The 18079-nt window shown below is 45.4% G+C and overlaps 1 protein-coding gene and 1 pseudogene across 1 annotated transcript in view; both read left to right on the forward strand.

Moving 5' to 3' along the window:
• Positions 1-4360: 4360 nt before the first annotated feature.
• Positions 4361-5680, forward strand: LOC132024929 (splicing factor 3B subunit 4-like; annotated as a pseudogene).
• An 8672-nt stretch (positions 5681-14352) lies between these two features.
• Positions 14353-18079, forward strand: part of JAK2 (Janus kinase 2) — a 135007-nt gene continuing 131280 nt past the window's right edge. Inside the window, exons 1-2 of the mRNA XM_059411990.1 lie at positions 14353-14440; positions 14760-14840. The gene's annotated coding sequence lies outside the window, so the exon portion shown is untranslated. The remainder of the gene's footprint in view (positions 14441-14759; positions 14841-18079) is intronic.

Genomic DNA, 18079 nt, shown 5'->3' on the forward strand with positions numbered 1-18079 from the left:
GACTTTATGAAGATGAGGTCATGTACTGACTGTTGCTTTAGAGACTGTTGTCTCTTGTGTGTGCTGTGTGCACTCTGTTACTGTGTTTTGGCTGCTCTCTCCTGGCTCATCATTTGCAGAGCCTGTCCTTGCTTGCTGTGGGCAGTGTTTAGTCCCTGGACTGAATGTGGTGAGTTTTAACTAGATGTACTCTCATAAGCTCGTGAAGTGAGACCTGACACCAGCTCCACCAGAACTGACATCCTGCAGAGCTCTCTGGTCAGTACACAAGTGATGAGCAGAGTTTGGGCTGGTCTTCTCAGGGAGGGGTCTGCCATGCTGGGACTGAAGCAAGCTTGATTGAGAGAGAATAATTTGCCTGCTGTGTACCCCAGGCATTTTCCAGATGCTGTTTCAACACTGTCTGCCCTGGGTTATTTGCTTTAATCCCTACTGGTTGCAAGAACTCACGAAATTTAGCCTCTTGATTTTCCAAGCCAGTGACTTTGGGGAAATGTTCTCCTTGTGCATTCCTGTGTGTGTGTGCCTCTCTCTTTCTCTGTCTCTCTTTCTCTTGTCCTTCTCTATGACCATGGGTCCCTCCCCTCTGCATTGTGATCTGATTCTCCCCTAAAACATGTCTCTGTACTTCTTAACTTCTTCATTGTGACCTCTTCTCTCCCTTTCTTTAGTTGTGGGGTTTGTTCTGCCAGTCTTCAGGTCAGTTTCTGGGGTATTTAGGATGATTTGATTGTTATCTAGTTGTGTTTGTGAGACAAGTGGAGCCTAGGGTCCTCCTGGTCTGCTGCCATCTTGAAAATCAAGTTGTTCTTTTAAGGGCATAAAAGTGAATCTTATTGGGGCGCCTGGGTGGCTCAGTGGGTTAAGTCTCTGCCTTCGGCTCAGGTCATGATCTCAGGGTCCTGGTGTCGAGCCCCGCATCGGGCTCTCTGCTTGGCGGGGAGCCTGCCTCCTCCCTCTCTCTCTGCCTGCCTCTCTGCCTACTTGTGATCTCTGTCTGTCAAATAAATAAATAAATAAATAAATAAATATATTTTTAAAAGTGAATTTTAGTTATAACATAAAGCAAGGATCTCGTCACTCAAGTCAGGTTTCATATTCGGGCCTCACATATCTTTTGTCATTCCCCACCCCCCCTTCTCTGCACCATCTGTTTATTCTGAAAGTCCATCCAAGCTCTTTGGCTATTTCTTTTCTCTTCTTTTCACTTCACCCATTACATGGATTCCCTACTATAGCAGTTCTTAAACTTTTACATGCATCGGAATCATCTGGAAGTCTTGTTAAAACACAGCCTCACCTCCAGAAGTTTATACAGGAGGTTTGAGTTCGGGCTCAAGTATTTACATTTCTGACAAATGCTCAAGTATTTACATTTCTGACAAATGCCCAGGTAGGACTGACATCCAGGGACCACATTTTGAGAACCACTGCTCTACCACATAGGAGCATCTGGAACTGTTCCAGCAAACAAGAATCTGTGCCTGGGTAGAAGCCTTTGTTATACATTAATTGTAAATAATGTTACCTGATTCTTTAGAATGTAATGAATCAGCTTCCATCACCATGTTTAACATTCTTTAAGTAAGGATGTGCATTCGGTAGACTCTGCTGTAAGACGATAAGAATAAAGGAAATAAAATCTATTGTTGATTGCCTGTTCAGGAGACAGTAGAATGTGATCGGCTCTGAAGCCAGGCCTTCTAGGATTCAGCCCTGGCTTGGCAGGATTTCAGGAAGACCCTAGGAAAGTTATTCTTTTGTGCCTCAGTTTCATCCTTTTGAAATGAAGGTAACAAAATGAACCATCTCATAGAGTTATTGTGAGGCTCAAATGATTTAATACATGTAAAGTCCTTGACGAATGATCGGTGTGTTTTATGGACTCTCATGTCATCTATTATTATTATCAGGAATTTACTGATGTTTTTTATATGTTACATCACTGTAACTTAAAATCAGCCCTAAAAGGTAAGCACCCCTAATATTCTCATAGGGTAGACTAGGAAACAGAAGTTTGGAAAGGTTGAATAACTGATCAAGGTCTCTTAGGCAGTAAAAATCTCAAGTCTTTGTATGTCACCAGTGTTTACCCTTAGAAATCATTTTCTCCCATAAAAAAAAAAAATGGTATAAGGCAGCTGATTTCGAAGATATATTTGAATGTGATTGAATAATTACCTGCTTGGTCCAGACGGTTGGTGAATTTTACAGTCTAGTATTATTATGTCTACTTAAAAGTGGAGGCAAGAATGGGTAGGCATAGGGGCCCCTGGGTGGCTCAGTAGGTTAAGCCTCTGCCTTCGGCTTGGGTCATGATCTCGGGGTCCTGGGATTGAGCCCCGCCTCAGGTTCTCTGCTCAGCAGGGAGCCTGCTTTCCTCTCTCTCTGCCTGCCTCTCTGCCTACTGGTCATCTCTCTTCAAATAAACAAATCTTAAAGAAAACCAAAAAAGGAATGGGTAGACATACCAGGAAATGTGTGACATTTGTGGAACACCTGTCACATAACTGGTGTTTAATAGATACTTGTTGAACTATTGGAATTAATGTGATTTGGAATTAAAATTACGTAATATCATAATATCCAGAGTTAGTGAGATTACAGAGAAAGGGGTATTTATATGCTACTATGAGATTTTTGAAAGTGAACTTAACAAGAGCCACCAAATTTTAAATATGTGTTTCCTTTGGCCCAGGCAGTCCAGTGACTATCGTAGGGAATACCTTTGTGCCCATGAAATATATATATAATGATGTGCCAATTTAGCATTGCTTTTAATTGTGAAAATCACATTACTAAATGTTGATAGATTGGGAAATTATTTAATAAATTAGGAGTCACCTGTTTTATTGAATACCATATAAGAGTTAAAAAGCATACATGTTGAATGAAATATCTCCATGTTGAAGTGAAAAAATGGTCACAGAAAAAAGTGTAGAATTATCCATTTTGTTTACAGAGCCTGAAACTGCATTTATAGGAGATAGGCAGGAAAATGCTTAGGAGAAAGTCTGAAACGTAACATACCAAATAGTCGTCAGTGGTTACATCTGGCAAGTGAGGAGGTCCGGGGGATACTTTACTATCTATATTATTTGGAACATTTACTTGTGAGATCTAAAAAGAAAAAAAGTAGCTCGTTCAACAAATCTTCTTAGTCCCTGAATAAGAATATTAGATAATAGGATGATAAGGATAATAGATGCATGATTCTTGCTAAATACTTTATTACTTGTAGTGCTGTTGATTTCCAGAACAGGCTCTGTGAGTAGTACAAGAGTTGAACTGGCATCTGAGTAGAAAGCACCCGAACTAAAATATTCATAGCATTAGACTGCCTGACTGAAAGAGTTTGCCTGTGGACTATTACCCTTGCTTGTTTTCTGACATGCTTGCTTTCTGACAGATGCAGTGACAATGAGAGAAAAGAAAGAAAAACCAAAGACAAACACAAGTGAGCAAAAGCACCAAAAGGAGAAAGCAAAGAAACAGTATTTTTTTTTCTTCAAATGGGAATGGTGATATTAATGTTCACTTGGAGACAGTATTTGGTATCAATACTAGAAGAGAAAGTTATTCTCCAGGCTTTTCTCAGTTTCAGTTTGAGAAATGTAGGGGCGTTGTATTTCTATATTGCTGGAACTAAGTATCACAAACTGGGAGGCTTAAAACAACAGAAATTTATTCTTTCACAGTTCTGGAGGCTTCAAGTCTGTGCTCAAGCAAATGGCCATTGCTGTGCTCTCTCTGGAGCCTTCAGAGGGGATTTCTGCCTCACCTCTTCCAGTTTCTGGTAGCTTGAGGGGTTCCTTGGTTCAGATGCATCACTCTAGTCTCTGACTCTCTTTCCCTGGCTGTTTTCACTCTGTGTGTCTGTCTTCTCCACTTCTCACAAGGACACCAGTCCTGGCATAGCTGGGTGGCTCAGGTGGTCAAGCATCTCTCTTCTGCTCAGGTCGTGATTCAGGGTCCTGGGATTGAGCCCAGTGTCGGGCTCCCTGCTCATCAGGGAGTCTGCTTCTCCCTCTCCCTCTGTCCTTCCTCCCTCTTGTGTGCTTTCTCTCTCTCAGATAAATAAAATCTTAAAAAAAAAAAAAAAAAAAAAGGATGCCAGTCCTATTGGATTAGGGACAATGACCTCATCTTAACTCGATTACATCTGCAAAGACCCTCTTTCCATATGAAATCACATTCCCAGTTACTGGTAGTTAGGACTTCCACATGTCTTCTTGATGGATTCAATTTGTAATTCACAATTTATAATTCCTAACTGAAGTCTGACCAATCATTATTAACAGTTATGAAAGTATGACTTTTGCATATGACTTTGATTCAGTGGGCTTTCAAGCACTTCATAATGGAGCATGCAGGAGCCCCTTGCCATGCAGCCAGGCTGATCTCTGAGCAGAACCAGGGTGCTGCTATCTACGTGGGAGGCTTGGATGGGGAGGTTGGCCAACCATGGCTGTGGGAGCTAATCCTCCAGGCAGGGCCAGTAGTCACCTCCCGCATGCCAAAGGATGAAGTCACAGATCAGCACCAGGCCAAGGCTTTGTGGAATTCTTGGACAACGAGGAAGCTGACTACACCACGAAGATCATGAACCTGATCAAACTGTGTGGGAAGGTGGACCAGACATCAGCTCGCAAGAACCTGGATGTGGGGCCAACGTTGTTGTTGGCAACCTGGACTCAGAGATGGATAGGAAGCTGTTTATGGTATTTCCAGTGCCTTTGGGGTGATTTTACAAACTCCAGAGATTGTGTGGGACCCTAACACAGGCAACTCCAAAGATTATGCCTTTATTAATTTTGTTTTGTTTGATGCTTTGGAAGCAGCTGTTCATGTTCTGAATGGGCATTATCTCTGTAACCGCCCTATCACTGTGTCCTGTGCCTTTGAGAAGGACTCCAAGGGTCAGCACCAGGGTTCAGCAGCCGAACAACTTCTGGCAGCCCAGAACCAACCTACTCTCGCAGGCTGATTGCCCTTGTCAGCTCCTTGCAGAGTCACCCTCTCCACCTTCAACCCCCAATTCTGTGGCATCATCACTGGGATCTGGGCTTCCTCCCTCAGGTAGCCCTCCTCCTCGGCCCCTCCCACCCCCAGTGCTGCCTCCTGGAACCATTCTACCTGGGATACCCCCAGCTAGGCCCCCATTACCTGTGTCTCCTGAGGCTGGAGGACATGGCCCACCATCATCAGGAATGCAGGGTCTGGACATCCTGGACAAGGACACTCACATCCTCACCAATTCTCACTGTATGGGATGCCCTATCCAGGGATCTCAGATACAGCTGGCCTACCATGGCCCTCATGGGTCAGGACATCCCCATTCCAGGCCATCAGGCTCTGGGGGGCAGCCATCACCCCAACCCTCACCTGGCATGCCTCATCTAGGACCTCCTCTAATGGGCATGCCTCCCGTCCCCCACCAGTGGCCTCTGTTTGGATCTCCCACGCGTCATCCAGGTCTATGCCTCTACATGGGATGCATGGACCTCCTCCACGGATGCCCCTCATGGATACACTGGGCTTCCACCACCCCCCACCAGATGGCTACCGGTGGGGGCCCCCTCCCTCCACCCAGACCAACCCCCGGCCTCTAGTTCTCCTTGTGGCCCACTTTCAGACACTTTTCCTTAGTAATTGCTCATTCTTTTGCCTCCTGTTCTAGCTTCCCAGTATCTTTTCAATTCTTTGGACCAATCAGAATTTCTGTAGCTCCCTACAGCTAAGACACCAATCCTTCTCAGGCTTTTTTTTTTTTTTTTAAGTGTAACTTTTTTTCACAGGTGGTTTTTTTTTTTTTTTTTCCTAAATTGGTCCTAAGTGTTTTTGGAAATGCACAGAGAAAATAAAACTAAATTCCTTGTTAAAAAACAAATAAAATACTTCATAGTCCTTCAGCTATGATAATTTCAACAATGGCCCAGCATAACATAGGTGTCTTTTTTTTTTTAAGAAAACATATTTCAAGTCAACAAATTCAGACATGAGCCACTGTTGGGTAACAGGTTTCCAAAAGAACTGAGAGGACAGAAATGTGGATAAAGTAAGACCACCCTAAAGATGGTGCTCCCCCATTACCAGCTGCCTATGCTGGGGGGAAAACACTGGCTTTCCCTTTAACCAGCTCTCATCGTGCAGAGGTAAAGAAGTGCAGCCTCCAGACCTTATTTAGAAAGAGAAGGCATGGAGGGAGAGATGGGGACAGGGAGGGGTCTCTTTGTTGAGCAAATATACTTAAGGACAAATTATAGACATTGAGGGTATGTAGAAGTTAAAGTTGAGAACTGCTTTAGGCAGGATTTTTTTGTCCCACTGTTTATTTCGTAGGTAAAATTGAAATACACAATATTTAAACATAGCAGTAAGATGTTTTAATATCAAATTAGATTTCCCTTGGGTCAATAGTTTAACTGAAGTGGAGTGACCACAGCAATTATTATAGCTATGGCCCAGAAGATTCACAAAATTCAGTTACAGAGAAAGTTGGATGAAGTGAGTGAGAAGAGAAAACCCAACAGCCCTGAAGGGAGTGATGATTTGGAAGAGGAGGTGAGGGTGAGGAAAATTTCTCTGTAAGACGTAGCCACCCTGCTCAAAGATAGCTTATTTTTGGCTAACCAAAATTACATGGGTTCCGTGTAATGTCTCAGATTGTGACTGATACTTACATAGTTATGCTTGGCTCCTTCATTGGAGATAGACTTCAGAATTTGTGGGTAAATTGGATTTTTAAAAAGTTGTACATCTTCTCTCTTGAGACTTGAGAGAATATTCCTTGTTTCTCTTCTCATCGGTGTGCTATAGTATCTGTCTTCTTCAGGTTATTTTGTAGCAAGTACTCTACACTAGTAGATCTAGCTTAAGTAAAAAGCAGAAATTTGTCATAAGGAAATATTTTCAAGATACCAAATACAGGAAGTTTCTTTGGGCCTTAGAAGGAAGAGGAAACTGAAACGTGATGAGGACTCTTTATTGGTGTGTTTCTCTCTTTTTCTCTGTCCTGTCTTAGATCTGTGTTAATCTCCCCCACCCCCAGCAAATTAGGCTTCTGTGCAACTCCATGTACATAAAGATGGCCACATCACAAAACCAGATTTAACTTTAGAGCATTGGAAGCAAATAAGCGAAAAGAGAAGTCTGAGCAACTGTCTCTGAATCCCAGTTTGGGCTTCTCCGAAAGGGAGACCTTGATTGGCTCAGCTTGAGTCAGGTGACAACTCATGCTGCCCTCAACAGATGTGGAGGCTGGGTCATGAACAGTAAGGGGCCAGAGGCTGGCTATTCTGGGTCAAGAGGACCATTCTTAGAGAAAGAGGGCAGAATCCATAATCTAAATAAGAACTGAGGAATTAATGCTCTGTAAACAAAAAATTATGCCAGGGGAATTTCTATTCTTAAGAGTGAATCACAATATGACTCCTTTTATAAAGAAAAATATTTTTAATGAATTGCTAACCATACTCCTGTTTGAAGTAAAACAGTTTCAGTAGAGCATAATTATAATAGACATTTTGCATATTTCACCAATTAATTATCCTCACTTGAAGAAGGTTATTAATTCCTTGTTTACAGAGGGGAAAACTTTTGGTTTTCATACACCAAAGTTAAATGTATCTGGTTATCTCAAGGGAAGGAGGGATCTGTTTTCTAGAAACACCTTTATCTTTGGGACTATAGGAAGGATGAGAGATCAGGGATATGCTGAAGTACAGAGGACGTTTTCAACTCCCTCCACCCCCATAGCTAAGCAAACTTTGAAATGAATGATTCTAAAATATCTGGGTGGTTCAAAGCTCGTCTGTTTATCTGATTTACACTCTGGCCTTTCTGTTTGTATTACTAGACCAGGAATAAATCAGCCTCTCTCCATAGCTACCTCCCTTGCCTTCAGAAAAGTACTCTTCCCTATCTTGGAAAGAAACAAAGCAACTCTCCATCTAACCCCAACCATTTGCTTGACCTCTTTCCCTTTCCAAGGACTTTTCTGTGTCTTTTTTTGCTCTCACTTTTCTCTCCCTCTCTCTCTTTTTTAAAAACATTTTATTTATTTACTTGTCAGAGAGAGAGAGCAGCAGGCTGAACAGGCAGAGCAGGCAGAGGGAAAAGCAGGCTCCCGCCAAGCAAGGAACCCATATGGGACTCAATCCCAGGACCTGAACCCTGAAGGCAAAGGCCCAACTGACTGAGCCACCCAGGTGTCCCTTTTTTTGCTCCTCTTAAGAATGATGTTTTTATTATTTCATCATTTAATGCATAGTTTTTGGTTATATTTGGCTTTTAACCCAAATGTAAATCTTTTTTTTTTCCTCATTTGCTGTTTTTTTTTTTTAAGATTTTATTTATTTGACAGAGATCACAAGTAGACAGGCAGGCAGAGAGAGAGAGAGGGAAGCAGGCTCCCCGCTGAGCAGAGAGCCCGATGCGGGCCTCGATCCCAGGACCCTGAGATCATGACCTGAGCCGAAGGCAGCGGCTTAACCCACTGAGCCACCCAGGTGCCCCCTCATTTGCTGTTTTAATGGGTCTCAAAATTCTGGGACAGACTTTTGGTCAAGTTGTTTCCATTAAAAAGTACTAATTTTAAAAACTAATAACTTAAAAACTGCCACACACACAAAAAAACAAATGGTCTGCTAAACAGTCTTTCCTTCTGAAGATTTTATGATGCCTTGTTATCATTAGCCAGTCTTTTACTATTAAAATTAAATGGCCAGTTGACTCAAACAGTTCTGAGACTGTTCTTCCATCACTGATTAAGATGAGGTTGGCAAATATTGGGGATAATATTTATTTAGCCTTCTGAGCTTTCTGGACAGACTTGGTGACCTTTCCAGCTCCAGCTGCCTTCTTGTCCACTGCTTTGATGACACCCACAGCATGGACAGCAAAACAGACTAGAGGAGGATAGTCAGAGAAGGTCTCATCACACACAGGCTTTCCAGAAACCATATCAACAATGGCAGCATCACCAGACTTCAAGAACTTGGGACTATCTTCCAGCTTTATTCCAGAATGACGATCTATCTTCTCCTTCAGCTCAGCAAACTTGCGAGTAATGTGAGCTGTGTGACAATCCAGCACAGTTATATCCCCAGCACTGATGTGGCCTGGATGGTTCAGGATAATCACCTGAGCCATGAAGCCAGCTTCTTCCATTGGTGGATCATTTTTGCTGTCACCAGCCAGATTGCCAGGACAGACATCTTTGGCAGATATGTTCTTGACATTGAAGCCTATGTCGTCCCCAGGAAGAGCCTCACTGAGAGCTTCATGGTGCATTTCAGTGGACTTTACTGGACTTTACAATGTTTGTTGTAACATTGACTAGAGCCAAGTTGACCACCAAGCCAGGTTTAAGAACACCAGTCTCTGCTCGGCCCACAGAGACAGTATCAATACCACCAATTTTGTAGATGTCCTAGAGAGGCAGACACAAGGGCTCATCAGTTGGATGAGTTGGTGGCAGAATGCAATCCAGAGCTTCAAGCAGCATGCTTCCACTGGTGTTCCCGTCTTTACGGGTGGATTTCCATCCCTTGAACCAAGGCATGTTATCACTTGGCTCCAGCATGTTGTCACCGTTCGAACCACAATCTGGCATAAATGCTACTGTGTCAGGGTTGTGGCCAATTTTCTAAATGTAGATACTGACTCCCTTAACAATTTCCTCATATCTCTTCTGGCTATAGGGTGACTCAGTGGAATCCATTTTGTTAACACCAACAATTAACTGTTTTATACCCAGTGTGTAAGCCAGAAGGGCACGCTCATGGGTCTGCCTGTTCTTGGAGATACCTGCTTCAAATTCACCAGCACACAGCAGTGACAATCAGGACAGCACAGTTAGCCTGAGATGTGCCTGTTAATCATGTTTTCGATAAAGTCTCTATGTCCTGGGGCATCAGTGATGGTCACATAGTACTTGCTGGTCTCAAATTTGTCAGGCAGATAGCAATGGTGATACCATGTTCATGTTCAGCTTTCAGTTTATCCAAGACCCAGGCATACTTGAAGGAGCCCTTTCCCTTCTCAGCAGCCTCCTTCTCAGATTTTTTGATAGTTCTTTTGTCGCTCTCACCAGATTTGTAGATCAGATGGCCAGTAGCAGTAGACTTGCCCGAATCTATGTGTCCAATGACGATGATGTTAATGTGAGTCTTTTCTTTCCCTTTTTTGGTTTAGGTTGAGCAGTGGTTTTCACAACACCTGTGTTCTGGCAACAAACCCGTTGTGAAAAAGCCCAAATGTAAGTCTTTGCATTTATCTCTGTTAAAGCTCTGTCCTTATCATTACAGCCCACACAGTTCTGGGGAATGTGATAGATTGTGACAAATGCTTCAGGATTACTAATAAAATCCAACATAGTTCTCATACCTCCCAGCCTGCTGATATCTGTAAATTGACCTTACCACAACTCTAATACGCATTTAATAGCTGTGCTAAGGGTTTAAAAATACTTTTTCATCTAATCTTCCAGATATCTCAAGGAAGATATTACTATCCTCATTATAGTGATGAGGAAATGGAAGCTTAGAAAATCTAAATGACATCCTTGGTGAAGGCTGGGATTCAAACCTGGGTCTGCCGGACTCTCAAGCTTAAGTTCTTAAACCCTTGGCCACGTCTTTTCAACCTTGCCTTTGCATCAAAACCACCTAAGAACTTTACAGAGACACAACAGCCAAAACCCCATCTGACAACATTGTCACAGTCTTGCTGTAGAGGTGGTTTTGGAGAGCAGTAGCAAGACCCACTGCTGCCATGTTCTGCTGCAGTGGAAGGACAGGATCTTAGTGGGTGCCACACACTGCCCCATAAAGGTGACAATTAGCTGCTAATTTTTACTTTTAGATCTGGCCATATAATCAGTTTTGAATCTAAATAAATCCTCCAACCCACATTTCTTCTTTCTCATAGTGTGTGAGAGAATGTCATGAAAGACTTGGTAAAATTTATTCTCTTGGGGGGCACCTGAGTGTCTCAATTGGTTAAGCCTCCAGTTCTTGATTTCAACTCAGACCATGATCTTGGGGTTATGGGATCCAGCCCCATATCGGGCTCTGCACTGGGCATGGAACCTTCTTAAGATTCTCTTCCACTCCCTCTGCCCCACTGCCCCACACTCTCTCTCTAAAAGAAAAGAAAAAAATTGTTCTCTTGGAATTCTTTTTTATCGTTTTCAAAAATAGGGGTATCTTTCTGAAATGTTTGTCCTGGGAGCAACTTTCTAGCTATGCCACTACCAGGGATCACATAAAGAGCTAAAAAATTCTCTACGAGATGAAAAGAGCTCAACATCCAAGGGGAATATTGACTTAAAAATCATATAGTCTTAGTGAGAAGAGAGGCTTCCACTCTCTGAAAGACCCTAAACAAGTCACTTTATCTCTCTGGGCAGGCAGATAAATTTCTCAATTCTATAAACCTAAGAATTTTTCTTTTCTTTTCAGGCCACCTGTCTTCCATATCCAAATCACTTTTATTTAAAAAAAAAAAAAAAGTCCCTTTGTAGAGGCTGCTTTCTGGCAAACAGGATTGAGCAAAGGAATGTAGAGAAGGTCCAAAATAGCCAGAGGCCCCAACTGACCAACAGGTTATTTACACATAGGCACCATTACCAAGAAAAGGAGAATTCCATATGTTGCCATACCTCTTTATCTTCCCCCTTGAAAAATGGCCCCCACCCACTGGTTGCAGACAGCCCCTCCATGGCTATCCTGTGCACAGCTCCCTTTCTGTGTATTTGATAAACTTCTATCTCCTTTGTTCTGCCTTGGGTGAACTCTTTCGCCTCCTGTGCCCACGGATCCCACCTGATCTTCACCCTGCATTTCGAGGCCCCCATCCTATCAAGAGACACCCATTTAGACACCACACCTTCCCCCACAAGGAATTCTGAATATTCACTTTTTCCTTCCTGCAAACAGGCAGTGGCTGGTAACAGGCACCATGTCTGGTTGAATAAATAAGTATTATAAAATATAGGAATATAGAATTATGGATTATAGAAATATAGAAATATCACTCATTGCAGTGAATACCTCTGCACTGTTTCAGAGCTCATAAAACAGGCATTTTTTCTCAGAAAAGCGAATGTTTCCATTTCCACAATTCAGGTAGATGATTTTAATCTTAGCTGTGACATGAAAGATGACTCTGCCATTTTATCTTTTTTGTGTGGGTCTGTGTTCTGGTTTCTACTCCAGTAACAGGTTTCATTTTCAGGAAAAGGGAACTTGCATGGTGGTTGCTGCTTGTGATCTCGGCCTTTATATTCTAAGCAGATTTTAGATTTGCCATCGACTCACAACTATTTTTGATTCCTTTTTAGATATTAAAAATAAGGACTCTCCAGCATATTTTGCTTGTAAAACAGTAGCCATTGGAACGCAATTCTCCCTCACTCTTATGAGAAAACTTAAATCCCTCCCTCTTATGAGAAAACAAGAGCTGTAGTTCACTATTTACTTTGAAGGAGTCAGTATGAATTCAAGTCATTTCCTATCCTGCTATCATCTGCTCAAAGACCTTTTGCAATGGGTCTTATGTAAGAAGGAATGCAAGAATTGCACTGGTGAGTTGGTTTAAAGATATCATTAAATTCAAGTTAGACCTGAATCTCAGCATCAATTTGTGAGTGGAGAAACAGGTATAAATGCATCAAATGTTTCAGAGAGAAAGAGAGCTAATAAGTGAGAAAGACCGTACATATTTGGGTCCCAGGCTACTCCTTTGGACTCCTCTTTTTCCACTGCCCTCTCCTTCGCTGTCCTCCAACCACATTGACCTCTTTCCTGGTCCTTGAACTTGTCAAGCCCATTCCTTTTTCAGGGTCTTTGCCTTTGCTAGTCCCTCCGCCTGAAACTCTCTTCCCATGTAGTCACACGACTGGCTCATTTTCATCCTTTACATCTCTGCTCAGATGTCACTTATTCTGGGAGGTCTTTCCTGGCCACCCTCACTAAAATAGCACCCTGCTTCCTCACTTTCTTATTCCTTTACTTTGTATTATTTTTCTTAGGTGCAATTATATCCTGGTATATGATACAAAGTATATTTGTCACTTTTATCCGAATATATGCTCCAGTAGAGCAAGTGGAATGCGGGTTGCAATTACTTAGCAGCATCCTGGGAGCCCTTGCAGCCCAGCACCTGGTAGATGCTATGCGAATATTCGTTGAACGAATGAATGGGGCTTTGGGGAGGCGGTGGGCTCTTTCTCCTCATTCGCTGGGTCTCGTCGCCAATCGGCGAGCAGCTGGGCGCCTCGTGCCACCCGCCCCCTTTTCTTGGGTTGGAGCCAGGCGCTCGGGATTGCACCTGCACAAAACTGCGCCTGTGAATGTTGCCCCAACCCTCGGCGCCACTTTCCCTCGGCCTAGAGGCCTGGACTGGGGAAGGACAGGTTTGCCGGACGCGGACCGTGGAAGCGAAAGCAGAAGGGGAACCAACAGCAGGGCACGGGAGGATGGCGCTGTGGTGCCAGGCTGCGCGCAGGGGGCGCCTTCCCGACCCGGCTGACTCATTCCCGGCCGCCTCCACGGCGGGCGGCGGCCACACACACGCCCGTCTGGGGAGGGCCAGGCCCAGCGCCGGCGCCGGGATCCTGGGGGCTGTGGGGCCCAGGGTAGCCAGCTCCGGCTCCATTGCTCACGCCCGTTCTCCCAGGGGACGCCCCGGGACTCTCCGCGCGCTCCCGCCAACTTCCCGAGAAGCCCAGGTTGTGCGCTGCCTGCCTCTGCCTGCCTCACAGCGCGCGCGCGCACGCCGGGAGAAGGGCAGCGCGGCGGCTCGGCGCACGCGCGCACGCGCAGTCGGGGGAGGAGGGGCGCGGTTGGGTCCCGCCCCCGCCGGTGCCGCGGGTCCGCCTCAGTCCGCGGTGAACCGTCCGCCCGAGTGGAGGCTGACGCCGACGCGAAGAGAGCTTCCGAGCCAGTGTCGCCTGAGGCACTGAGAACACGGGGTGGCCCGGGAGAGGGCGGAGACGACGCCTGTGACGACAGGCTTCCTGGCTGCCCAAAGTGGGAGTGGTGTGCGCTGGAGGAAGGAGAGAGGAAGAGAAGCCGAAGGGGGTAGCGGCGGCCGCGGCCAACGGCTTCCCTCCGCTCTGACAGGCTGGGCCGGCGCCCGGCGCGCTCGGGAGTTGCTGCCGCCGCCTCGGCCGCTCGACCCCGGGCCCGGACTCGCGGCGCGCCTCGGGGCGGAGAGCTGCTGCGGCCGCGCGGGGACAGGCCCGGGGCTCGCTGCCCAGGGATGTGAGTGGGAGCCGACTCGGCGCGGGAGGGCCCGGGAGGGCCCAGCCTGGCGGACGCCTGGACCCCTGCCCACGCCGGGGGCTCCGCAGATCTCGGCCCGCCGCGGGCGCGGGTCGGAGCAGTCCCTGCGGGCCTGGGGGCGCGTCCTCGCCGCGGGATCGGGGCAGCTGGTGCGTGCGATCGCTGCTGGGCCTCTGGGTGGGGGGCAGCGGGCGTCGGCACACCTCCCTCCCGCCCTCTAACCCCGGCTCTGCCCCCGCTGGAGCAGTGAACTTCTCGGCAAAAAGCCTTGCTCTTGGGAGGGGAAGCCGGCCGCGGCGTGTTCCGCTGTTGGCTGTTCGCATCCCTGTGTCCCTCTCCCCTGACGGCTCTTTAAAATGTTCTGGACGTCGGAATGGCCTGGAGGAGAGCATCTCTTTCCCCCGGATTTCTGCGGTAATAACGGTTGCTTCTTCTTCTTCTTCTTCTTCTTCTTTTTTTTTTTTTAAGGTTTCAGAACCTGGCGAGGGAACAAGATGTGAACTGTTGCGCTCCTGAAGAGAAAAGGCCCTTCCTCCCCTTCTCGCGAAGGTGGGTTTGCGACCCTGGCGGCGGGGCTGTGCGGCGGCGGGGAGGGCGAGTGTGGGGAAGCGGGAGTGCGTGCGTAGGACGTCCCGGAGCGTGTGTAGACAGGCCGGGCTCCCTGTGGTTCAGCCTCTGAAAATGGCAGCGCGGAACTTAGAATGTTGGTCCCGGAGGGCGATTCGGGGGTGCGTACTGTTGCCCGCTCGGATCCTTTAAGAGATACCGCTGCTTCTTTCTCCTCTGATCATACAAGTAACAAGGCTTCGCAGAAGAAGAGACTCTGTCTCCTCGAGCAGCCAGAGATTGTTGATCTTTCAAGGAGGAACGTTTTCAAGGAAGGGATACCAAGTGGGAGAACACGTTAGCTCCTCTTGCTGGGCTTTCTGCTACCACGCTGAGTGCTTCCTGGGTGGTTTTATCTGCCCAAGTTTGCTGTGTCGGTTGAATGTACCCAGTTTGCTTTCCGGTGGTGGTTAATCAGTCAGCAGAGACGCGTTTTCTTTGAATGAAACGACAGAAGCGGCTGAGTATGTCACAGAGGGAAGGAGAAATGTGGAGAAGGAAACTAGAAGTGGGAATAAGAGAGATGACAGTTGCTTTTGGTTTCTTAATAGGTTATACAAGTGAGTCATTGCTAATGCAAATAGTCTGTGCAACACCCAGCACATTTGAAGATGAATAATCACCTTTTGACCTGTCTTTCCCCACCTCACTCACCTTTTATCACGAGTGTGGACATCGCTAGCTTGCACGTGCAACATGTCTGTTAGAGAAACACCTGCAAACTGGATGTCCAACACTTGCCTTAATAGTACGTGTACTTACCTGTAGAGGAAAGTTACAGTATTTGCTGACTACATGAGAGTGTGAAGCTTTGTTTTTGCTCGAACTGAATGTCCTGTGTTTGGAGTTCATAGCATGTTAAAATTAAAATTAAAGGAAACAATAGTTTGTTTTGTATAGTGGGTTTACCTAGTGACAGAGACAGGAGTCTCAGTTATGGGAAGGGAACATGACGTCTTTTCTCTACTTCACCTGGCTGTCGCTGAAAGGTGGGATGCTCTTGAGGCAGAATAGGGAAGCACTGGCTCTGGAGTCAGATCTGGGTGTTCCTGCCCCTTCATAGTCGTATTATTTAAATGTCTTTGAGCCCCGCTTTTCTTAAAAGGTTGCTGTGAGGATCAGTAAGATTGTGCAGGGGGAGGCTTGGCTACTGTTGAAGCCTGGGCTACTCTCAGGGGCCGGACAGGCAAAGGAGATTTAGAGAAAGGCAGTATCACTCTGCATGAGGTGGTCTGCCAGGGACCAGTGATTCTTCCTCTTTAGCAGAAGGAAAAAAAGCACTTACAGTTCTTGAACTGGTCAACTAGGTCTTCTTAGAGCCTTTTTATGGGAAGGTTCCACTCTTATTTCTACTTGACACCCCTCCCCCCACCATCGTGTGGCCTCTACCAACTATTGTGCTGCCCTCTTGTGGTTAGCTGTGCTAAAAACTTTCTTCTGCTCTCCCCTCTTACATTTTGTTTTCCCTCTTTTTAGGCCCCTTGCCTTTGCTCCCAGTTTCCCAAACTGTGCTGAGGTGCCCAAGAGAAGCAGTGAACTCAGGCTTGGAACCATTAGTTTGAGGAAGTTCACAGTTTCAACGTTAAATTGACACATTCTTTTTTCTACAATGCCCTGTCTTTGAAAGCTGTTTTTTTTTAAGAAGTTGCTCTGATAAAAAGCAACTACTGTATGAGGATCAGTGTGATACAGGAAATGAGAGTGTGATATTGTTCAGTTTGATTCCAAGAAGTTGTACAAGGCCGGACAAGAACTAAGTTATATGGATATTAAATAGCTTGAATTCACCTACTCAAGTATTCACACCACTCACAGAAGTGCTGTGAATATATTACTAAAACTAAGAATTCCCTGAATGGAGAAAGTTTGGGAACCCTTGCCTAAGCTTTTGGTTGACTTTTCTGATACGAACAAAATTTTTTTAAACAGAAAAACTGCATTTTTTTTATGTTGGTCACTAACTGATTCCTGTCCCCCCAGAAGTATTGATATAATTATTGATGCAAAGCCAGTACCAGCTGATCATGGCTTAGTATATTTCCTCTCCTATTTAATATCTTTATAACATTTGCCTAGTTCTTTTATTTTATTTTATTATTTTTTTAAGATTTTATTTATTTGGCAGAGAGAGAGAGAGAAAGCGAGAGAGAGAGAGAGAGCTAGAGCGTGCCCGTGTGCATAAGCAGGGGGAGTGGCAGGCAGGGCAGAAGTGCTCAGCAGGGAGCCAGATGCAGGACTCTATCCCAGAACCCCAGGATCATGACTTGAGCAGAAGGCAGACGTTTAACCAACTGAGCCACCCAAGCACCCCAAGTTCTTTCATTTTAAAACAGATTCTGTTGCTGGGGCCTGAGTGGCTCTGTTGTTAAGCGCCTGCCATTGGCTCAGGTCACGATCCCAGAGTCCTAGGATCTAGCCCGGCATTGGGCTCCCTGCTCAGCTGGAAGCCTGCTTCTCCCTCTCCCACTCCCCCTGCTTGTGTTTCCTCTCTGACAGTGTCTCTGTCAAATAAATAAATAAAATCTTAAAAACAAACAACAAATTCTATTGCTCACTTGTTATTCTAATCACTTCCTGGTTATTCCAGGCCTGCTTTTCTAGTATTTTGAATGTCTCCTTAAACTCACCATGCCCCAAATGAAAAATTATCATTTTTATACCCTGTTGGAATTTCCTTCTCTCCTGATCATATAGATCATCTGGGATGCCTGGGTGGCTCATTCAGCTAAGTGTCTCCCTTCAGTTCAGGTCATGATCCCAGGGTCCTGGGATCAAGTCCCACATCAGGCTCCCTGCTCAGCAGAGAGCCCACTTCTCCCTCTCCCTCTGCCTGCCACTCCCCCGCTTGTATGCTCTCTTTCTGTCAAATAAATAGATAAAATCTTTAAAAAATAATAAATTAGGTATCATCTTTACCTCTTTCATTCACCTCTTGTGTTAACCCGTTCAACGTGTCCTGTCCATATTTCTTTTCTCCCTCATAGCTCTGCTTACCTACTTTACCACCAGGACTTATTTCCTCAGCCTAGAATATTGAAAGTCATATCAGCTTCTCAGAATCCAGCATCTCTTTCTTCTGTTTATCCACAATAAAAATGTCACTAATATTCCTTATTGTGGCATTCTTTTGTCCCCAGATCTTCAGTGGCTTCACACACTCTACCTGTTAAATTTAACTTTCT

This window comes from Mustela nigripes, chromosome 9 (assembly GCF_022355385.1).
Source record: "Mustela nigripes isolate SB6536 chromosome 9, MUSNIG.SB6536, whole genome shotgun sequence".
NCBI lineage: Eukaryota > Metazoa > Chordata > Mammalia > Carnivora > Mustelidae > Mustela > Mustela nigripes.